Source organism: Pleurodeles waltl, chromosome 4_2 (assembly GCF_031143425.1).
Source record: "Pleurodeles waltl isolate 20211129_DDA chromosome 4_2, aPleWal1.hap1.20221129, whole genome shotgun sequence".
Classification (NCBI taxonomy): Eukaryota; Metazoa; Chordata; class Amphibia; order Caudata; family Salamandridae; genus Pleurodeles; species Pleurodeles waltl.
In genome coordinates this window covers 527,088,569-527,112,662 of record NC_090443.1, presented here as the reverse complement: position 1 = coordinate 527,112,662, position 24,094 = coordinate 527,088,569, and the positions used below count along the sequence as shown (strand labels likewise).

General features: G+C 46.3%; 1 long non-coding RNA gene across 1 annotated transcript; it reads left to right on the top strand.

Annotated features, from left to right (window-relative positions):
• Positions 1–744: 744 nt before the first annotated feature.
• On the top strand, positions 745–5,830 carry LOC138293056 (uncharacterized). Its single transcript, XR_011202888.1, has 2 exons — positions 745–1,923; positions 3,950–5,830. It is a non-coding gene; the product is annotated as an uncharacterized lncRNA (long non-coding RNA).
• The last annotated feature ends 18,264 nt before the right edge of the window (positions 5,831–24,094 follow it).

Genomic DNA, 24,094 nt, shown 5'->3' with positions numbered 1-24,094 from the left:
CACCTAGGGAAACCTACCAAACCTGTGCATTTCTGAAAACTAGAGACCTAGGGGGATCCAAGGAGGGGTGACTTGCGGGGCTCGGACCAGGTTCTGTTACCCAGAATCCTTTGCAAACCTCAAAATTTGGCTAAAAAAACACATGTTCCTCACATTTCTGTGGCAGAAAGTTCTGGAATCTGAGAGGAGCTACAAATTTCCTTCCACCCAGCGTTCCCCCAAGTCTCCCGATAAAAATGATACCTCACTTGCGTGGTTAGGCCTAGCGCCTGCGACAGGAAACACCCCAAAGCGCAACGTGGACACATCCACAATTTTGGGAGAAAACAGTGCCTACCTGCGGATTTTGGCCTGTAGCTAACCCGGCGCCTAGGGAAACCTACCAAACCAGTGCATTTCTGAAAACTAGAGACCTAGGGGAATCCAAGGAGGGGTGACTTGCGGGGCTCGGACCAGGTTCTGTTACCCAGAATCCTTTGCAAACCTCAAAATTTGGCTAAAAAAACACATGTTCCTCACATTTCTGTGGCAGAAAGTTCTGGAACCTGATAGGAGCCACAAATTTCCTTCCACCCAGCGTTCCCCCAAGTCTCCCGATAAAAATGATACCTCACTTGTGTGGGTGGCCCAGGTGCCTGCAACATAATAAGGCCCAAAACCTGAAGGGATAGAAGGGATAGCACAGCAAGTTTATAAGGGCATATTCTTTTATACATCTTTAGACGGACTCTGCTTTGGGGACTGTCCTGCTATTTGATGGAGTTTTGTTTTGACCAATGACTTTGTGTTTCACCACTGCGCATATTAGTTGCTCAATGTTCACCAGTAGCACATGGTATGTTTTGTTCAGTTTAGCCGCCTATGGGCTTTGACATTGCATTAGTCATTACATTCTGTATTGTGCCTATTGGCTTTGACATGGCATTAGCCATTGCTTTCTGTATTCAGTTTAGCCGCCTATGGGCTTTGACATTGCATTAGCCATTACATTCTGTATTCTGCCTATTGGCTTTGACATGCTGTATCCAGTCTAGCCGCCTATTGGCTTTGACATTGCATGCCTATTGACTTTGACATGATGTATTCAATTTAGCTGCCTATTGACTTTGACATGCTATTAGATATTCTGCCTATTGGCTTTGACATGATATCATATATTACATTTTGTATTCAGCTCCGCTGCCTATTGGCTTTGACATGATATTATATATTACACTTTGTATTCAGCTTAACTGCCTATTGGCTTTGACATGATATTCAGCTCCGCTGCCTATTGGCTTTGACATGATATTATACATTACACTTTGTATTCAGCTCCGCTGCCTATTGGCTTTGACATGATATTATACATTGCATTTTGTATTCAGCTCAGCTGCCTATGGGCTTTGACATGATATAAGACATTGTATTTTGTATTCAGCTTAGATGGCTATTGGCTTTGACATGACACTAGACATTGCATTTGATATTTAGGTTAGCTGCCTATTGCCTTTAACATGACATTGCATTTGATATTTAGGTTAGCTGCCCATTGCCTTTAACGTGGAGTTCTGTATTTTTCCAAGCTGTGTTTTTGCACCAGAGAACCAAGATGTTTTGCTCTCACAGTAGACTAGACCTGATAAGAGAGAGTACATGGGCGTCGTTTCTCTTCCCTTGAGCTTGGGAACAGGAGTAGTCTTGGAGACCTGGCCAGTCTCCAAAGGGCTTGCTCAGTTTCCCAGGTCTGAGGGGAGGGGGCACACCTTTGTAACGAATGTAACAGGCTGCAGAGAGTCAGATTCGAATCTGCCGGACCTCGTGCTGGAGCTTGGCGCCAGTTGCCAGCATCCCGTGTGGGTAGATGACACTCTTTCTCGCGGCTGACAGGGGTCCTCAGCTTGCAGACCTTAGAAAGATGTAGCTGTAAATAGTTCCTACACGGTGAAGTATTTGTTTTGCTTTGCATTCAATATCTTATAAATATAACCTGCTGTGTATATTGCAAACTGATATATTTTGTTTGATTAACGCGGACTTGAAAGCTACTAATTCGTCATTCATTCATAAACATTGTGGTTGGGGAAGAATAAAATAACAATAAAAGTCTTCTTTGACCTCAGAAGTGCATTTCTGTTGTGTTATGTTAGTGCTTAGAAACTAAATAAGAGGAAAGCACTACAATTGGTACCAGAGGTCGTGGGGTGTCGGTCATTAAGAGGTGATTAAGAAGGGGTTTGACGAGTTAGTAGATTTCTAAGTGCACACTTTAGAAAGTGTAATTGTTTTTTTGTTGTTTGGAGAATTACAGAAATTGTTTTCTGTTTGGAGAATCACAGTAGCACGGCAGACCATGTCTGAGAATACATGTGTTGATGAACTGCCTGATGGTGCTAAGAAAAACTGTGAATTGTTTTCTGTTTGGGGAATTACAGAAGAAAATGCATGTGTAGCTAAAAGGCCTGATAATGTTTTGAGAAATAATTCCTGTTGTATATATGTAGAAAACGTGTGTTTTGGAAGTAATGATGACAGAAAGGTCTGGATACCTTTATCTGCTTACAGAGAAATGCAGGAGAAATGTAGGAAGTTGGAACATGAAAATAGGAATTTACGTGAGCAAATTAGCCCGACGGAAAGTTATAAAAGGGCTGTTTTTGAAGAATCTTCCTTGTCCCATTCCAGTAATGAGGGGGTTAAGACAGCTCCGAGCTGCACTGAGTTTCCGTGTGAGCCAGGGTTTTTGGCAGACAAAATGCATTCCTTAACTGATAACACGGACGTTGCAAGAAAGATTTTAGAGCAAGACACCCCGAGTTTCATTAGCTTGTTTGATTTTTGGAAAAAGAAAAGCCCTCATTTGAGTGAAATCCTAACACTTTTGTATATGGTCACTGTGAAAAATTATATGCAGCTGCGCGCTTGTGATTTGGCAAATGAAATAATGCAGACTTTAGGTTTCTGCGCAGTGCAAGAAGGAAATACTTATGTACATTTAAATCATGAACAAGGAAAGAAAATAGTGCCCCTAGCTAGAATCATACAATGGATCTGGTACTTGCAAGACAGGGCTAGAGTACCACAGATAAAAGAATTACCGATGAAATTGTGTGCACCATTTGAATTCGTGTCTACTGAAGATAAAAAGCATGTTTGTTTTACTAATGATTCATTGACTGAAATGTTGTTTTCTGGCACCGTAGAAGGAACAGCGTTGTATAATGTGTGTCAGATTTTAAAGCAAGAGCTACGTGAGATGTGTAATTTTTACGCTGATTTTTGGTTCTTTGATAATGTTTTAGCCACATGGCTTGTACCTAACTGGTTCAATTACCTTGCAGATGTTAATCAGAAAAATTCAGAGAGAGAAGTGTTCACCCAGAATTCTGCCTTAGTGGGGATGGCTATGTGGGTGCCCCAGAAATGTGAAAAGGCCACTTACAGGTGGGCAGAGATGAGAGAGATGCACATTCCCCTAGATTTGATAAAAACTGTGCAGCACGCACAAAAGCAATCTGTCATGCAAGCAGTCACAGAGCAGTTGGGGAGAGGAAAGTTACCAGAACAGAAATGGCAAATTGATCAGGTTTTAGGGAAAGTGATTGCTGCAAATTACCAAGGAAAAATCGAAATTATGCTGATACCTAGAAAAGAATCTGATTCATTCATACAAATTGGAGACAGAATGGCCCAACTTGACAAAAATGCAGTGAATGGAGGTTTGGTAAAGAAGGAGTCTGCCCCAGCCCTTCTGACAGTGCAAGAAAAGGGAAGCTGTGGTGCAGCAGATAAAAACCTCAGTGCTGATGTGTGGGCTGAAGCCCCAAGTGACCCTCCAGAACCTACAGAAAATATAACAAAGGGCCTCAAAAACGTCCTGCTGATTATAAAACAGGGAAAGAAAGAGGAAGGGTGCAGTTTAAATGAAAAATGTTATTTGCAAGAAAAGTCATACTTGTTTCTTTTGCAGATCCGACCACGTTTCGCCACTGTCCCGGAGTGTGCTGTGTGGTCCCCCTTCCGGTGTGTGCGTGTGGGGTCGGGGAAGGGACCGAATCCCCAACCTGAACCTGGCTGAGTAAAGTGCCAGCACCATGGATCCATTTTGCGCAAACTGCGCCTTCAGTTCAAGTTCAACTTGTTTGCTGTGTTTTTTTTTTTTTCCCCTCTCGTATGGAACTCTGACTTTTGCTTACCTTCCAGAAAACCTTTCAGGTGGACCGTGCACCTTTACATGAGCAGAACTCATGCCACATCAAATTGCTAACACTGTTGAATTAGAGACTCATTCAGAAAAAAAAAAAAAAAAAAAAAAAATTGCCCAGTCTTTTCTATGTAGATGTATCTGATGTGAAAGGTTATGAGATCAATGTGTTAATTCACTTCTATTGCTTTACAGGGATTGCTTTGATCATTGAAATTTGATTTGCTGATAATGTTTTTTTTTTTGTTTGTTTGAAATATGAGATATGTGAAACAAAAATTCATTGGTCAAAGGGCGGAATGTCCTGCTATTTGATGGAGTTTTGTTTTGACCAATGACTTTGTGTTTCACCACTGCGCATATTAGTTGCTCAATGTTCACCAGTAGCACATGGTATGTTTTGTTCAGTTTAGCCGCCTATGGGCTTTGACATTGCATTAGTCATTACATTCTGTATTGTGCCTATTGGCTTTGACATGGCATTAGCCATTGCTTTCTGTATTCAGTTTAGCCGCCTATGGGCTTTGACATTGCATTAGCCATTACATTCTGTATTCTGCCTATTGGCTTTGACATGCTGTATCCAGTCTAGCCGCCTATTGGCTTTGACATTGCATGCCTATTGACTTTGACATGATGTATTCAATTTAGCTGCCTATTGACTTTGACATGCTATTAGATATTCTGCCTATTGGCTTTGACATGATATCATATATTACATTTTGTATTCAGCTCCGCTGCCTATTGGCTTTGACATGATATCATATATTACACTTTGTATTCAGCTTAACTGCCTATTGGCTTTGACATGATATTCAGCTCCGCTGCCTATTGGCTTTGACATGATATTATACATTACACTTTGTATTCAGCTCCGCTGCCTATTGGCTTTGACATGATATTATACATTGCATTTTGTATTCAGCTCAGCTGCCTATGGGCTTTGACATGATATAAGACATTGTATTTTGTATTCAGCTTAGATGCCTATTGGCTTTGACATGACACTAGACATTGCATTTGATATTTAGGTTAGCTGCCTATTGCCTTTAACATGACATTGCATTTGATATTTAGGTTAGCTGCCCATTGCCTTTAACGTGGAGTTCTGTATTTTTCCAAGCTGTGTTTTTGCACCAGAGAACCAAGATGTTTTGCTCTCACAGTAGACTAGACCTGATAAGAGAGAGTACATGGGCGTCGTTTCTCTTCCCTTGAGCTTGGGAACAGGAGTAGTCTTGGAGACCTGGCCAGTCTCCAAAGGGCTTGCTCAGTTTCCCAGGTCTGAGGGGAGGGGGCACACCTTTGTAACGAATGTAACAGGCTGCAGAGAGTCAGATTTGAATCTGCCGGACCTCGTGCTGGAGCTTGGCGCCAGTTGCCAGCATCCCGTGTGGGTAGATGACACTCTTTCTCGCGGCTGACAGGGGTCCTCAGCTTGCAGACCTTAGAAAGATGTAGCTGTAAATAGTTCCTACACGGTGAAGTATTTGTTTTGCTTTGCATTCAATATCTTATAAATATAACCTGCTGTGTATATTGCAAACTGATATATTTTGTTTGATTAACGCGGACTTGAAAGCTACTAATTCGTCATTCATTCATAAACATTGTGGTTGGGGAAGAATAAAATAACAATAAAAGTCTTCTTTGACCTCAGAAGTGCATTTCTGTTGTGTTATGTTAGTGCTTAGAAACTAAATAAGAGGAAAGCACTACAGGGACCCACATAAGTGAGGTGTCATTTTACTTGGGAGACTGAGGGGAAAACTGGGGAGTAGGAATTTTGTGCTGGAGCGGTGATCCTACTAAGAAAAATCAGGAAAATATGCTTTTTTATGCAAATTGTGAGGTTTACAGAGGAGTCTGGGTAAGAAAATGTTGGGGGAGCCACACTAGCCACACCTCCCTAGACTCCTTGGGGTGCCTAGTTTTAAAAAGTTTCTGGGTTTTGTAGGTTTCCCTACATGACGGCCGCACCCAGGACCAAAAACATAGGTGGGCCCTCCCCCCCAAACACAGGTATTTTTGGAATATATCACTTTGATGTGTGCACATACGTCCGTGATGTGCCAAACACTAAAATTGTGAAAAGAAACACACTTAGGTTATGTGAAGAAGACCCCTCACCCACCAACCAAGTTGGTGGCATGCTTCATCATCGGGGTCCCACCTGAGGCACCTAGCGTGTCTCAAGTGTGCTGCGACGCCTGATTACAGCGGAGCAGGTTTTGTCATTTGTACCACACATACTGGTTGGATTTGGCACGAGGGTGAGTGATGGTTCAGTAGATCAAATTTTATTAACAAGAGATTTCACAAAAGTGAAATGCACTGGTAATAACTGAAAGGCCAAAAAACTGAACCAATGACTCACAGCTCGTGAGCTGTAAAGCCACGACAAGGCACCAACCGCTTTACAGTCCATTCACACACCTTTCATACATGACATGCACTAGACCATTCACGCCGCCAGCCACGGGCCCAGCACATTACAAGACTCGCATCCACAGACAGCGCCAGTCAAGGGCCCATCACTTTCATACGCCCACATGCCTGATACAGCAATCACACCAGCTGATGAGTGTGTGGACTGGCGTTTGGCCGGCACTGCCAGCCAAGCGCCACCCCACCCACACCACCAGCCAAGCGCCACCCCACACACACCGCCAGCCCAGCGCCACCCCACACACACCGCCAGCCAAGCGCCACCCCACACACACCGCCAGCCAAGCGCCACCCCACACACACCGCCAGCCAAGCGCCACCACACCCACGCCGCCAGCCAAGCGCCACTCTACACATGCCATCCCCTTTTTTTTGTTTTTAAACAACAAAGAAACCACTATTAGTACAAAACTACAAACACAAAAGCTCTAACTGAATACATGACTAATGCCAACCGTGAAACCGAACATATAAAAATATAAAACACCAGTTTACGCTCACGGAATTTCCCAATAATTCTTCTGTGTGTGGTAGCTCCTGAAACAGCCACCCACACACAGCCCAGGCTTTGAAGGACAATCAGGGCAGTACATCCTAGTCTCCTTCCTGATACCTCTTCGAGCACAGACTCTACATCTCTTAGCAGGAAAGTTTTTTTTGGCCGTAGGAGGAATGTGCTCAGCAAAGTGACGATCTTTCAATCTAGCCACATCCTCCACCACTGCTTCTCTAGGAACTCTTGCCTGTTCCAGCACAACAAGGCTAGCTATGATAGACTCCTGAAATTTCACAAATGTCATCCTTGACTCTGGAGAACTATCCTTAAACACAACAAAAGCATTAAAAGTTGCCAAGTGGAACAAGTGAAGCGCTAATTTCTTATACCACACATAAGACTTACGAGCAGCAGTGTAAGGTTCTAACCTCTGATCTACTCTATCAACACCACCCATGTGCTTATTATAGTCTAAGATGCACACAGGTTTGCGCACTTCGGCAACCTGACCCCAAACAGCCACAGGTGAAGTACTCTCATCATGGATGGTGCTTAGCATGTATACATCCCTCTTGTCTACAAATTTCAGAGCTAGCAGCTCATCATTCCGCAAGGCACTGCACTGTCCCTTCTCAAGTTTTTTACAGACAAGCTCTTTTGGATAGCCTTTCCGATTAGAGCGGATTGTGCCACAAGCAACAGTGTCCACTCTGAACAACTCCTTGAACAACCGAACTCCAGTGTAGAAGTTATCTACATATAAATGGTGACCTTTGTTAAACAGTCGTCTACCAAGTTCCCACACAATTTTCTCACTAACTCCAAAAGTGGGAGGACAACCAGGGGGGTCAATTTTGGAATCCCTACCAGTGTAGACCCGGAAATTATAAACATATCCTGTACTACTTTCTGACAGCATATACAATTTAATTTCATACCGTGCCCTCTTGCTAGGAATGTACTGCCTAAAAACCAAACGACCCTTGAAAGGACTGTAGGAAGTTGGCTCTGTATGTGCTATTTCAAAGTAAGGAATAGCATGCACAGAGTCCAAGGGTTCCCCTTAGAGGTAAAATAGTGGTAAAAATAGATAATACCAATGCTCTATTTTGTGGTAGTGTGGTCGAGCAGTAGGCTTATCCAAGGAGTAGTGTTAAGCATTTGTTGTACATACACATAGACAATAAATGAGGTACACACACTCAGAGACAAATCCAGCCAATAGGTTTTGTTATAGAAAAATATCTTTTCTTAGTTTATTTTAAGAACCACAGGTTCAAATTTAACATGTAATATCTTGTTTGAAAGGTATTGCAGGTAAGTACATTAGGAACTTTGAATCATTTCAATTGCATGTATACTTTTCAAGTTATTGACAAATAGCTACTTTAAAAGTGGACACAGTGCAATTTTCACAGTTCCTGGGGGAGGTAAGTTTTTGTTAGTTTTACCAGGTAAGTAAGACACTTACAGGGTTCAGTTCTTGGTCCAAGGTAGCCCACCGTTGGGGGTTCAGAGCAACCCCAAAGTCACCACACCAGCAGCTCAGGGCCGGTCAGGTGCAGAGTTCAAAGTGGTGCCCAAAACGCATAGGCTAGAATGGAGAGAAGGGGGTGCCCCAGTTCCGGTCTGCTTGCAGGTAAGTACCCGCGTCTTCGGAGGGCAGACCAGGGGGGTTTTGTAGGGCACCGGGGGGGACACAAGCCCACACAGAAATTTCACCCTCAGCAGCGCGGGGGCGGCCGGGTGCAGTGTAGAAACAAGCGTCGGGTTCGCAATGTTAGTCTATGGGAGATCAACGGATCTCTTCAGCGCTGCAGGCAGGCAAGGGGGGGCTTCCTCGGGGAAACCTCCACTTGGGCAAGGGAGAGGGACTCCTGGGGGTCACTTCTCCAGTGAAAGTCCGGTCCTTCAGGTCCTGGGGGCTGCGGGTGCAAGGTCCTTTCCAGGCGTCGGGACTTAGGTTTCAGAGAGTCGCGGTCAGGGGAAGCCTCGGGATTCCCTCTGCAGGCGGCGCTGTGGGGGCTCAGGGGGGACAGGTTTTGGTACTCACAGTCGGAGAGTAGTCCGGGGGTCCTCCCTGAGGTGTTGGTTCTCCACCAGCCGAGTCGGGGTCGCTGGGTGCAGTGTTGCAAGTCTCACGCTTCTTGCGGGGAGATTGCAGGGTCTTTAAAGCTGCTCCTTGAAACAAAGTTGCAGTCTTTTTGGAGCAGGTCCGCTGTCCTCGGGAGTTTCTTGTCTTTTTCGAAGCAGGGCAGTCCTCAGAGGAGTCAGAGGTCGCTGGTCCCTTGGAAGGCGTCGCTGGAGCAGAGTTCTTTGGAAGGCAGGAGACAGGCCGGTGAGTTTCTGGAGCCAAGGCAGTTGTTGTCTTCTGGTCTTCCTCTGCAGGGGTTTTCAGCTGGGCAGTCCTTCTTCTTGTTGTTGCAGGAATCTAATTTTCTAGGGTTCAGGGTAGCCCTTAAATACTAAATTTAAGGGCGTGTTTAGGTCTGGGGGGTTAGTAGCCAATGGCTACTAGCCCTGAGGGTGGGTACACCCTCTTTGTGCCTCCTCCCAAGGGGAGGGGGTCACAATCCTAACCCTATTGGGGGAATCCTCCATCTGCAAGATGGAGGATTTCTAAAAGTTAGAGTCACCTCAGCTCAGGACACCTTAGGGGCTGTCCTGACTGGCCAGTGACTCCTCCTTGTTATTCTCATTATTTTCTCCGGCCTTGCCGCCAAAAGTGGGGGCCGGGCCGGAGGGGGCGGGCAACTCCACTAGCTGGAGTGTCCTGCGGTGCTGTGACAAAGGGGTGAGCCTTTGAGGCTCACCGCCAGGTGTTACAGCTCCTGCCTGGGGGAGGTGTTAGCATCTCCACCCAGTGCAGGCTTTGTTACTGGCCTCAGAGTGACAAAGGCACTCTCCCCATGGGGCCAGCAACATGTCTCTAGTGTGGCAGGCTGCTGGAACTAGTCAGCCTACACAGATAGTCGGTTAAGTTTCAGGGGGCACCTCTAAGGTGCCCTCTGGGGTGTATTTTGCAATAAAATGTACTCTGGCATCAGTGTGCATTTATTGTGCTGAGAAGTTTGATACCAAACTTCCCAGTTTTCAGTGTAGCCATTATGGTGCTGTGGAGTTCGTGTTTGACAAACTCCCAGACCATATACTCTTATGGCTACCCTGCACTTACAATGTCTAAGGTTTTGTTTAGACACTGTAGGGGTACCATGCTCATGCACTGGTACCCTCACCTATGGTATAGTGCACCCTGCCTTAGGGCTGTAAGGCCTGCTAGAGGGGTGTCTTACCTATACTGCATAGGCAGTGAGAGGCTGGCATGGCACCCTGAGGGGAGTGCCATGTCGACTTACTCGTTTTGTCCTCACTAGCACACACAAGCTGGCAAGCAGTGTGTCTGTGCTGAGTGAGAGGTCTCCAGGGTGGCATAAGACATGCTGCAGCCCTTAGAGACCTTCCTTGGCATCAGGGCCCTTGGTACTAGAAGTACCAGTTACAAGGGACTTATCTTGATGCCAGGGTCTGCCAATTGTGGATACAAAAGTACAGGTTAGGGAAAGAACACTGGTGCTGGGGCCTGGTTAGCAGGCCTCAGCACACTTTCAATTGTAAACATAGCATCAGCAAAGGCAAAAAGTCAGGGGGCAACCATGCCAAGGAGGCATTTCCTTACACAACCCCCCCCCCAAACGAAAGAGGATGAGACTAACCTTTCCCAAGAGAGTCTTCATTTTCTAAGTGGAAGAACCTGGAAAGGCCATCTGCATTGGCATGGGCAGTCCCAGGTCTGTGTTCCACTATAAAGTCCATTCCCTGTAGGGAGATGGACCACCTCAACAGTTTAGGATTTTCACCTTTCATTTGCATCAGCCATTTGAGAGGTCTGTGGTCAGTTTGAACTAGGAAGTGAGTCCCAAAGAGGTATGGTCTCAGCTTCTTCAGGGACCAAACCACAGCAAAGGCCTCCCTCTCAATGGCACTCCAACGCTGCTCCCTGGGGAGTAACCTCCTGCTAATGAAATCAACAGGCTGGTCAAGGCCATCATCATTTGTTTGGGACAAAACTGCCCCTATCCCATGTTCAGAGGCATCTGTCTGCACAATGAACTGCTTAGAATAATCTGGAGCTTTTAGAACTGGTGCTGAGCACATTGCTTGTTTCAGGGTGTCAAAGGCCTGTTGGCATTCCACAGTCCAGTTCACTTTCTTGGGCATTTTCTTGGAGGTGAGTTCAGTGAGGGCTGTCACAATGGATCCATATCCCTTCACAAACCTCCTGTAATACCCAGTCAAGCCAAGGAATGCCCTGACTTGAGTCTGGGTTTTTGGAGCTACCCAGTCCAGAATAGTCTGGATCTTGGGTTGGAGTGGCTGAACTTGGCCTCCACCTACAAGGTGGCCCAAGTAAACCACAGTTCCCTGCCCTATCTGGCATTTGGATGCCTTGATAGAGAGGCCTGCCGATTGCAGAGCCTTCAAAACCTTCTTCAGGTGGACCAGGTGATCCTGCCAGGTGGAGCTAAAGACAGCAATATCATCAAGATAAGCTGTGATAAAGGACTCCAAGCCGGCAAGGACTTGATTCACCAACCTTTGGAAGGTGGCAGGGGCATTCTTTAAACCAAAGGGCATAACAGTAAACTGATAATGCCCATCAGGTGTGGAGAATGCTGTTTTCTCTTTTGCTCCAGGTGCCATTTTTATTTGCCAGTACCCTGCTGTCAAGTCAAAGGTACTTAGGAATTTGGCAGCACCTAATTTATCTATGAGCTCATCAGCTCTCGGAATTGGATGAGCATCTGTCTTGGTGACAGAATTGAGCCCTCTGTAGTCCACACAAAACCTCATCTCTTTCTTTCCATCTTTGGTGTGAGGTTTGGGGACTAAGACCACTGGGCTAGCCCAGGGGCTGTCAGAGCGCTCAATTACTCCCAATTCCAGCATCTTGTGGACTTCCACCTTGATGCTTTCCTTAACATGGTCAGACTGTCTAAAGATTTTGTTTTTGACAGGCATGCTGTCTCCTGTGTCCACATCATGGGTACACAGGTGTGTCTGACCAGGGGTTAAGGAGAAGAGTTCAGGAAACTGCTGTAGGACTCTCCTACAATCAGCTTGCTGTTGGCCAGAGAGGGTGTCTGAGTAGATCACTCCATCTACTGTGCCATCTTTTGGGTCTGATGACAGAAGATCAGGGAGAGGTTCACTCTCTGCCTCGTGATCCTCATCTGTTACCATCAACAGATTCACATCAGCCCTGTCATGGAAGAGCTTAAGGCGGTTCACATGGATCACCCTCTTGGGGCTCCTGCTTGTGCCCAGGTCCACCAGGTAGGTGACCTGACTCTTCCTTTCTAGCACTGGGTAAGGGCCACTCCATTTGTCCTGGAGTGCCCTGGGAGCCACAGGCTCCAGAACCCAGACTTTCTGCCCTGGTTGGAACTCAACCAGTGCAGCCTTTTGGTCATACCAAAACTTCTGGAGCTGTTGGCTGGCCTCAAGGTTTTTGGTTGCCTTTTCCATGTACTCTGCCATTCTAGAGCGAAGGCCAAGTACATAGTCCACTATGTCTTGTTTAGGCTCATGAAGAGGTCTCTCCCAGCCTTCTTTAACAAGAGCAAGTGGTCCCCTTACAGGGTGACCAAACAGAAGTTCAAAGGGTGAGAATCCTACTCCCTTCTGTGGCACCTCTCTGTAAGCGAAAAGCAGACATGGCAAGAGGACATCCCATCTCCTTTTGAGTTTTTCTGGGAGCCCCATGATCATGCCTTTTAATGTCTTGTTGAATCTCTCAACTAAGCCATTAGTTTGTGGATGGTATGGTGTAGTGAATTTGTAAGTCACTCCACACTCATTCCACATGTGTTTTAGGTATGCTGACATGAAGTTGGTACCTCTGTCAGACACCACCTCCTTAGGGAAACCCACTCTGGTAAAGATACCAATAAGGGCCTTGGCTACTGCAGGGGCAGTAGTCGACCTAAGGGGAATAGCTTCAGGATACCTAGTAGCATGATCCACTACTACTAGGATGTACATATTTCCTGAGGCTGTGGGAGGTTCCAGTGGACCAACTATGTCCACACCCACTCTTTCAAAGGGGACCCCCACCACTGGAAGTGGAATGAGGGGGGCCTTTGGGTGCCCACCTGTCTTACCACTGGATTGACAGGTGGGGCAGGAGAGGCAAAACTCCTTAACCTTCTGGGACATATTGGGCCAGTAGAAGTGGTTGACTAACCTCTCCCACGTCTTGGTTTGTCCCAAATGCCCAGCAAGGGGAATATCATGGGCTAAGGTCAGAATAAACTCTCTGAACGACTGAGGCACTACCACTCTCCTAGTGGCACCAGGTTTGGGGTCTCTGGCCTCAGTGTACAGGAGTCCATCTTCCCAATAGACCCTATGTGTTCCATTTTTCTTGCCCTTGGACTCTTCAGCAGCTTGCTGCCTAAGGCCTTCAAGAGAGGGACAGGTTTCTTGTCCCTTACACAGCTCCTCCCTTGAGGGTCCCCCTGGGCCCAAGAGCTCAACCTGATAAGGTTCAAGCTCCAAAGGCTCAGTTCCCTCAGAGGGCAGAACTTCTTCCTGAGAAGAGAGGTTCCCTTTTTCTGACTGTGTTGCAGTTGGTTTCCCAACTGACTTTCCTTTTCTCTTGGTAGGCTGGGCCATTTTTCCAGACTCCAGCTCTACTTTTTCACCCTGTGCCTTGCATTGTGCTCTTGTTTTTACACACACCAGTTCAGGGATACCCAGCATGGCTGCATGGGTTTTTAGTTCTACCTCAGCCCATGCTGAGGACTCCAGGTCATTTCCAAGCAGACAGTCTACTGGGATGTTTGAGGAGACCACCACCTGTTTCAGGCCATTGACCCCTCCCCATTCTAAAGTTACCATTGCCATGGGATGTGCTTTAGTTTGATTGTCAGCATTGGTGACTGTATAAGTTTTTCCAGTCAGGTATTGGCCAGGGGAAACCAGTTTCTCTGTCACCATGGTGACACTGGCACCTGTATCCCTCAGGCCCTCTACACTTGTCCCATTAATAAAGAGCTGCTGCCTGTATTTTTGCATGTTAGGGGGCCAGGCAGCTAGTGTGGCTAAATCCACCCCACCCTCAGAGACTAGAGTAGCTTCAGTGTGGACCCTGATTTGCTCTGGGCACACTGTTGATCCCACTTGGAGACTAGCCATTCCAGTGTTACCTGGATTGGAGTTTGGAGTGGAACTTTTCTTGGGACAGGCCTTGTCTCCAGTTTGGTGTCCAGACTGACTACAGTTTCGACACCAGGCCTTTTTGGGATCAAAGTTTTTACCCTTGTACCCAGGATGGTTTTGTGAAGAGGCTCTGGGCCCACCCTCCTGTGCAGGTTTTTGGGGGCCTTTAGAAGACTCTTGACTATTTTTATTTTTGGCTGTCTCACCACCTTTCCCCTGGGGAGGCTTTGTGACCCCTTTCTTTTGGTCACCCCCTGTGGAAGTTTTGGACACCCTAGTCTTGACCCAATGGTCCGCCTTCTTTCCCAATTCTTGGGGAGAAATTGGTCCTAGGTCTACCAGATGCTGATGCAGTTTATCATTGAAACAATTACTTAACAGGTGTTCTTTCACAAATAAATTGTACAGCCCATCATAATTACTTACACCACTGCCTTGAATCCAACCATCTAGTGTTTTTACTGAGTAGTCTACAAAGTCAACCCAGGTCTGGCTCGAGGATTTTTGAGCCCCCCCGAATCTAATCCTATACTCCTCAGTGGAGAATCCAAAGCCCTCAATCAGGGTACCCTTCATGAGGTCATAAGATTCTGCATCTTGTCCAGAGAGTGTGAGGAGTCTATCCCTACACTTTCCTGTGAACATTTCCCAAAGGAGAGCACCCCAGTGAGATCTGTTCACTTTTCTGGTTACACAAGCCCTCTCAAAAGCTGTGAACCATTTGGTGATGTCATCACCATCTTCATATTTAGTTACAATCCCTTTAGGGATTTTCAACATGTCAGGAGAATCTCTGACCCTATTTATGTTGCTGCCACCATTGATGGGTCCTAGGCCCATCTCTTGTCTTTCCCTCTCTATGGCTAGGATCTGTCTTTCCAAAGCCAATCTTTTGGCCATCCTGGCTAACTGGATGTCCTCTTCACTGGAGTTATCCTCAGTGATTTCAGAGGTGTTGGTCTCTCCTGTGAGGGAACCAGCATCTCTGACTATTATTTTTGGAGTCAGGGTTTGAGAGACCCTGTTCTCCCTAGATAGGACTGGTAGGGGGGAATTTTCCTCCAAGTCACTATCCTCTTCCTCTGAGTTGCCACCCTCAGAGGGGTTGGCCTTTTCAAACTCTGCCAAAAGCTCCTGGAGCTGTATTTTGGTAGGTTTGGGGCCCATTGTTATTTTCTTTATTTTACAGAGTGACCTTAGCTCCCTCATCTTAAGATGGAGGTAAGGTGTGGTGTCGAGTTCCACCACAGTCACATCTGTGCTAGACATTTTGCTTCTAAAAGTTGGAATACTTTTTAAGAATCTACAACTGGTTCTAGAATCTAATTCAAACTTTTACAAACTTTTAAACTCTAAAAGAAATGCTAAACAGGATCTAACACAAGGCCCTAGCAGGTCTTTTAAGAATTTAGAAAACTTTTCAAATTGCAAAAATCAATTTCTAATGACAATTTTGGAATTTGTCGTGTGATCAGGTATTGGCTGAGTAGTCCAGCAAATGCAAAGTCTTGTACCCCACCGCTGATCCACCAATGTAGGAAGTTGGCTCTGTATGTGCTATTTCAAAGTAAGGAATAGCATGCACAGAGTCCAAGGGTTCCCCTTAGAGGTAAAATAGTGGTAAAAATAGATAATACCAATGCTCTATTTTGTGGTAGTGTGGTCGAGCAGTAGGCTTATCCAAGGAGTAGTGTTAAGCATTTGTTGTACATACACATAGACAATAAATGAGGTACACACACTCAGAGACAAATCCAGCCAATAGGTTTTGTTATAGAAAAATATATTTTCTTAGTTTATTTTAAGAACCACAGGTTCAAATTTAACATGTAATATCTTGTTTGAAAGGTATTGCAGGTAAGTACATTAGGAACTTTGAATCATTTCAATTGCATGTATACTTTTCAAGTTATTGACAAATAGCTACTTTAAAAGTGGACACTTAGTGCAATTTTCACAGTTCCTGGGGGAGGTAAGTTTTTGTTAGTTTTACCAGGTAAGTAAGACACTTACAGGGTTCAGTTCTTGGTCCAAGGTAGCCCACCGTTGGGGGTTCAGAGCAACCCCAAAGTCACCACACCAGCAGCTCAGGGCCGGTCAGGTGCAGAGTTCAAAGTGGTGCCCAAAACGCATAGGCTAGAATGGAGAGAAGGGGGTGCCCCGGTTCCGGTCTGCTTGCAGGTAAGTACCCGCGTCTTCGGAGGGCAGACCAGGGGGGTTTTGTAGGGCACCGGGGGGGACACAAGCCCACACAGAAATTTCACCCTCAGCAGCGCGGGGGCGGCCGGGTGCAGTGTAGAAACAAGCGGTAAAAAATAGGCATATCTGCCCCCTAGGGGGGCAGAACTGCCCAAAAATACATGTGGGCCCCTGGGGGCGACCCTTGCCCAAGGGGCCACCCCCCAACACAAAAAATAAAAATCAACAATAAAATCCCTGGTGTCTAGTGGCTTTCTGCCCCTTTTGGGGGCAGATCGGCCAAAAAATAGGGCCAATCTGCCCCCAAGGGGGGCAGAAACGACAATAAATACATTGCGCCCCTGGGGGGAGCGACCCTTGCCCAAGGGGCCACCCCCCAACACAAAGCACACATACATACATACTATTTCTGGCGCTATTGGGATTCTGCCCCCCTTGGGGGCAGAAAGGCCTAAAAAAAATAGGCCTCTCTGCCCCCAAGGGGGGCAGAACTGCCCAAAAATACATGAGGGCCCCTGGGGGCGACCCTTGCCCAAGGGGCCGCCCCCCAACACAAAAAATACACATCAACAATAAAATCCCTGGTGTCTAGTGGCTTTCTGCCCCCCTTGGGGGCAGATCGGCCTAAAAATAGGGCCAATCAGCCCCCAGGGGGGGCAGAAACGACGTAAAATACATTTGCCCCCAAAGGGGAGCGACCCTTGCCCAAGGGGCCGCCCCCCAACACAAAAAATACAAATCAACAATAAAATCCCTGGTGTCTAGTGGCTTTCTGCCCCCCTTGGGGACAGATCGGCCTAAAAATAGGGCCAATCTGCCCCCAGGGGGGGCAGAAACGACGTAAAATACATGTGCCCCCAAAGGGGAGCGACCCTTGCCCAAGGTGCCGCCCCCCAACACACAAAATACACAGCAACAATAAAATCCCTGGTGTCTAGTGGCTTTCTGCCCCCCTTGGGGGCAGATCGGCCTAAAAATAGGGCCAATCTGCCCCCAGGGGGGGCAGAAACGACGTAAAATGCATGTGCCCCCAAAGGGGAGCGACCCTTGCCCAAGGGGTAGCTCCCCTACACTAATATTCACACACACACACACACATACGGAAATCCCTGGTGTCTAGTGGGCATTCCTGCTGCCCGATCGCATCGCGATCGGGCAGCAGGAATGCTCAAAGAGACATCGAGGGAAAGGAAAACCCTTTCCTTTCCCTCGATGCCTCTCTGAGAGCACCCCCACCCCGCAGGAAGGTGAAATACTCACCTTCTCCCTTGACGCGCTGGAAGCAAATGGCTTCCAGCGCGTCATTCCCCCTTTCCATGAAATCAGCACGCGATCGCGCGCTGACGTCATGGGGGGGGGGGGGCGGGGGGGGGGTGGTCGTGAAAGGGGAAGGGATTCCCCTTTCAGCCCTGGCCTGGGGGTGTTGGGGGGCGGCCCTCGGGGGAAGCGCTAGCGCTTCCCCCGACTGCCAGTCCCTGGACGTAATGGTTACGTCCATGGCGCCACACGGGCGCTGCCATGGACGTAACCATTACGTCCGTGGCGGGGAAGGGGTTAATGGCAAAATGCGGTTTCAAATACGAATGAAGGTCACATTGTCCACCATGTTTCAAACATGCACATTTTTACATTTCATGTACATTTCTCTGTTAGACCTTTTAAATGAAGGTCTATAAGTCACTATATGCTAACTTCTATGCCACTAATGTATTAGTAAAATTTGATCTCTATCTTTGGCAATAGAGATATGACCTGCGAAATAGCTTAACGTTAAGAACTGATCATTCAGTAGGATAATGCTTCAGCCTGTTTAATCATCAACAAACTCATTACAAAGGTGACATTTGGGGGAAAAAAGAAGTTGCATTAATGGATTAATGGCAGGTGATGTGACTTTTTAGTAGGCGTTCTCTCTCTCTCTTTCCGTCTGCATCCCATCCCTGGCATGCTCCGAGCTTTGCTTTTAGGAGGATTAGGCGTTTTCTGTAAGTATGTGCTTGGATGTCCTCGGGTATTTAACCATCTATAGAAGCAGTTTCCGGTATCAACTAGGGGGCAGGTAAACTGTATTGAATGGAAAAGAGGGCGTAAGAGTTGTACACTTTATTAAGCTAATGCAGGCCCTTCAGTCAAGGTGCACTTTTATCTTGCACAAAAACACCAAGTTCTGTTCCTTGTTCATGAATGTGGTAATACGAGCCCATTGCAGCGTCTCCTCGGTTAGACAACTTACACGCACACATCCATTCATCAAAGTATTCAATACATTTGAGGCCGTAGGGAAGCTTTGGGAATAACTTTTCAGTAACTCGTCATTCGAAGCCCTTTCTTCAGCCGTTGGTGGCGTTTGGAAGCTCTGCATGCTTTTGTTTTTGAGAGCTTGCTGGAGAGGTGTGGACCTACCCTGTGGAGATGCGCTGCAGTCAGAGGTGTGTGAATCTCCCACAGGCAAGGTGTGCTGACTGCAGGACTGGGCCTGCACTCACTGGTGGAAACACTACGCCGCAGCCTGTGTCTCGCCACACAGAAGACATTGCTAAAGTTTGCTCATCGGGGGTGGAGCTCCTGCTCTGGCCATTTGGCTAGTTCAGAGCTTTCACGCATTTCTGCCTCATAGGCAAACCAATACCTCCCCAGGCTGTTTCCTAACGTAGTGCATCCTGCAGGTAATACAGCAGTCACCCATATATCAGCATCCTTCCTTGGAAAATCCGGAAGGGTGCTGTCAGTGGAGGACACACGTTTGACTGGCACTGTCTATCAATTGCAGGTGCTGTGTGCAGGTCATCGCTTGCATTTTAATTTCTTCAGTTTCAAACTGTATTGTGTTTGAATAAGTCTGCACATTTTAAGGTAAGTGTTTTGTCGGTAAATGTGTGCATCGGTTTGATTACACGGGAAGAGCCCTCGCACCCAGGACTAATTTCGGAGTGGAAAGTTTGAGGTGAATAACTAGGGTTGGTACCAGATGTGTCAGATGTAAGACCCACTTAACTAAACTGATAATTCTATCAGTGAATGTATCAGTCCAGATGTTGACGTTGTGGAGATGCCCACAGTAGAAACGCAGTTTTTATTTTATTTTTTTCAGTTGTACATTGCGCAAACTCGACCCGAAGGTACTGGAGAGCTTCACATAAGCACCAATTCCATTACACAAGGATACATTCAGTTTTTTTAGACACGGGTAGAATAAGTGATTTGTCCCGAATCACAGGATGTTGAGTCGATGCCTAGAGTCGCACTTGGTTCCACAGTTCCAAATTTGGCAGCTCTGGCTGTAATACATTCTTTATCCTGTCCACCTGATTATATATCTGGTATGAGACCTAAATAATGGAAACTGAAAAGCTTGAAGACACAATGTTGTGCCTCTTTAGTAGTTTGTCATTGAAGGCATGTCTCCCAGATTATTCTCTGTGCTGTTCAATCTATTCTCACTCAGTGTGTAATTTGATACCATCTGTACAGTTGAGTAAAAAAGTGTATTGAAAATATTTTTTTTAATGTTTCCCGATTCATAACCGCACCATAAAAAGGCCTAGCGCTGGCAAAGCCAATAGGTGTTGCCTGTACGTGGCTGAGCAATTGGCTTTACCAATGATTGTTTACACTGCCTCTAGCTACTGCCAAAATAGCTGTTAGTGTATCATGACACATTCAGACGAGCCATCTTGGAATGGGTTTTCTCTTCAAGAAAAGCCATTCCAAAATAGTTTCTATGCATACATATGAGTGGGGATGCAATCGTTGTGAGACAGGAGTGGCCATTTTGCCTGTTTAATTTATCATTCCAACATGGCTGACAGCCAGTTTAGAAAGATAAATAAAAAGTAAAACGCAAAGTGCAGGGGAGCACAATGAATGGACGCTAGTGACTTGGTAGCATATTGCAGCTGCCAGCCAGGCCCTTGTAAAAAAAAATGAGAGGGTAGAATGTGGAGTCAGACCCGAGAGCAAGAAATGACCTGACGGGGTGGAGCCAGTGGAGAAAAAGAAAAGCTGAGGAATGGGCTGGGGGTGGCGAGAAAGCAAAAAGAGAGAGAGGATGTCAAAGGAATAATAGGACCAGGTAGAGACCAAGGAAAAGCATGCAAGTATGCAAGTATATATATACTTATATACTGGCGGGCAGTCATCATTATCCACAGTCTTAATTGTTCTCATCACACCCATGATCTTACAAGGTATCTCATCTCTAGAAAGGAGAAAATGAGCATGCTGCTAGATGGCGCCACTCACCAAAGTGCTCTACAAGAGATACCTTACCCAGAAGTCTTCTTGACGTTAACAAGACCATTTGAAGGCCATCTGTCAGTGGAATACAGGATCGTTGTAATGACTATGACAAGGACAATTAGGACTTAGGATAATGAAGATTACCAGTAGGGAATTAAGACATTATCCCTACAAAAGGCTACATACACCTCAGTGGCTAACCAGAGTGCGTTTAGGAGACTGCTTAGTCTGCTCTGTGGTTTAAACTATGTTTGGAAAGTGTATGCACCACTTGTTTTTGCCTTGGAAACAAGTCATATATTTGAGTGCGCGACAAGCAGTATTTCAGTGGTTTCATATTTGTCCCTTACTTGAAAAGTAGAATCCACTAGCTTGGAAGTGTGGATTGTGCTTGTGTGTATCCAAGGAGATTCTGAATAGAGGAGCACTTCCTTTCCACAGGGTTCTGGGCTTAAGGTAACTTGGCCTTTATATAAGTTTTTATTGGTTGTTGCATTTGTTGTGATTTGTTATTGCGGCTAGGGTTAGGGTTTGTGTTCTGATTGACTCTAGAACTAGGGTTCCTACTAGTGTAAGAGTCTAGGGTTTGCATTCTGGTTGGTACTAGGGCCAGTGTTCCCAATAGACTAAGTGTAGGAAAGTCCTTTTTTTTGCCTGATCACCCCCACTCTTTCTGGATAGGTACTGGTGGTTACTGACTCTTGGCTGTGCCCTGGGTACTGCTTACCAGTCCCAGGGCCAGTGCTCTGTGTAAAATGGATATGCAAATTAGGCTAATTATAATTGGCTAAGTTAACCTACCTATAAGTCCCTAGTATATGGTAGGGCATGTAGGTTTAGGGACCACAGCATAGGTGGTGCACACCTAGGTGCATTGCTGAGGTGCCCAGTGTCATTTTAAAAGCAAGCCTGCCTTGCTGGCTGCTTTTAAATTAAAGTTATATGCAAATTCGACTTTGGAATTAAAGGTACTTCCAAAGTCTTAAACTACCTTATTTTTACATATAAGTCACCCCTAAGGTGTGCCCTATGTGCCCCTAGGGCTGGGTGCCATGTAACTATAAGCAGGGACTTTATAAAAATAGATTTATAAGCCCTGGTGAGGTAAAAACAGCCAAATTCGTTTTTCCCTCATTGAAGTAACTGGCCTTCATAGGCTAGGATGGGCAGACTTTATTTTAAATTTTAAAGTCTTCTTAAATGTTACATACCAAGAATTTGGTATCAAATTGATTGTTATAATAAATCCCACAACTTCCAGTTGTTGGATTTAATATAACCGGTTCAGGTAAAAAGTTTAGACTTTACCTAAAAAGTTGCCAATTTCAGCTCTGCATTGTTTTTGCTGCTGTGCTCTGATTGGCAAGCCTGCAGCAGCTTCTGCCAGGCTACTTTAATGAGATGTGAAGTGGCCTGGCTTCACACAAAGGAATATGCTTGGGGGAGAGAATCTCCCCTCAGCAGATGGTGAGGCAGGAAGGGGGAGGGCTGCCAAACTGGTCTTCAAAGGCAGAGAAGGACATCTGGAGCACCCAGCAACACCCCCACATCCTGCAACCCCAGACAGCTAGGTGCCCCCTTGATTAGATTAGGAGAGGGCAGGAGAGGGGTGTGTTTATGATTTTTAGCCACACCAGTGGGTGGGCTCAGCCAGATCTCTCCTCCAAAAATCAGATTCATCCATTTTGGATTTTTAGAGACTGTTGCCTTCTGGGATGGATTTTTGCCACACTTCCCAGGAAGTGGTCATCACAGGGGGACGACCCTGTCCCTGATTGGAGAACCAGGGCCCCCCTGCTTTTCACCCAGGAGCAAGGATAAAACTGGCAGACCTGCACCCACGCCTCAGATCCCCACCAAATTTCAAGAAGAAGGAACTACAAGGAGAAGAAGGACTGCCCTGCTGGACCCCTGGCCTGCACCTGGACCCTGCACTCAGAAAGACTGCACCAGCTGCACACTTGGGCTTCACCACAAGAAGGACTTTGCCTGGCTTCCACTGGTTCAAGGAGGGACTCCCTGTTTGCTACAGGTGAAAAATTGCTATCCAGAGTCCCCTGCACCAACTCCTGAAAAAGTGACCAGCTGACCACTGTCCAGTGGCCAAAAAGGAGTTTGCGCCAGGTGCATTCTGGGAGTTGAAGTCCGCACTTCCCAAGGACCTTCACAGAACTTCTGGACCCTTGGGGTGAGCTGTGGACCCCAAAAGAACCTTGAAAGAACATCTGGGTGAAGCCCCAGAAGTTTGGAAAAGATTGGAGAATTTTTGGAAAAAAAAGCTCCATAAAGTGACCGACCCGACGCGGAAATTCTAGCCGGCTTGCCTCAACCGTGACCCGGCCTGACTTCGTGGTTCGTCCCGGTAAAGAAAAACATCCAAAAAAGAGACTAAGTCCGAACGTAAAAAGTTGACCGGGACCTTCCAGCCATCGTATCCGAGAAGGGCTCCACGGATGTCGGATCAAGATCCAGGTTTACCCCGGTCGAAGGATTTTCATCTCGAAAAAACGACTAAGTCCGAAGGTAAAAATCACCACCGAGGAAACCGACTTCGCGTATCCGGACAAGGGCTCCAGGAGGTCGGATCCAACTGGCAGGTTCGTCCCGGGGAAGAAAAACATCAAAAAAGAGACTAAGTCAGAAGGTAACTTTTTAACCGAGGCCTCCCGCGACTTGTAGCCGAGCAGGGCTCCATCGCGGTCGGCCTGAAAGTTTGACTTTGCCCCGGTCCTGGTGCAACCAGATGACCCGATTGGCGCTTTTTGTTTCTAAGCGCTAGAAAATAATAATACTTTAAAAATTAATATCTCCGGTTCCCCTGAACTGATTTTAATCGTTTTTGTGTCATTTTAAAGATAAAAATATAAGCTATTTTTATAAATTGGTTTTGGATTTTTAAACTGTTTCCTGTGTTTTATTTAATTACTGTTTTGTGATATTTGAATGCTTTACACTTTGTCTCCTAAGTTAAGCCTTGACGCTCGATGCCAAGCTACCAAGGGTAGAGCTGGGATTAATTTACTGAGACCTAACTGTACTTAGGTGGAGGTTTGTGGCTTGTTGCTAGGTGTAGGTACCTACCTGCCCTACCAATAACCCATTTTCCAACACTAAGGGTTTAGGGTTACTGTCCTGATTGGCTGTCAGGGCTAGGTTCTGATTGGTACTAGGGCTGGGGTTCCTATTGGACTAAGGGGTACTGTTCTGATTGGCTGTGAGGGCTAAGATTCTGATTGGTACTAGGGCAAGGGTTCCTATTGGACTAAGGGTTTAGAATTACTGTTCTGATTGGCTGTCAGGGCTAGGGT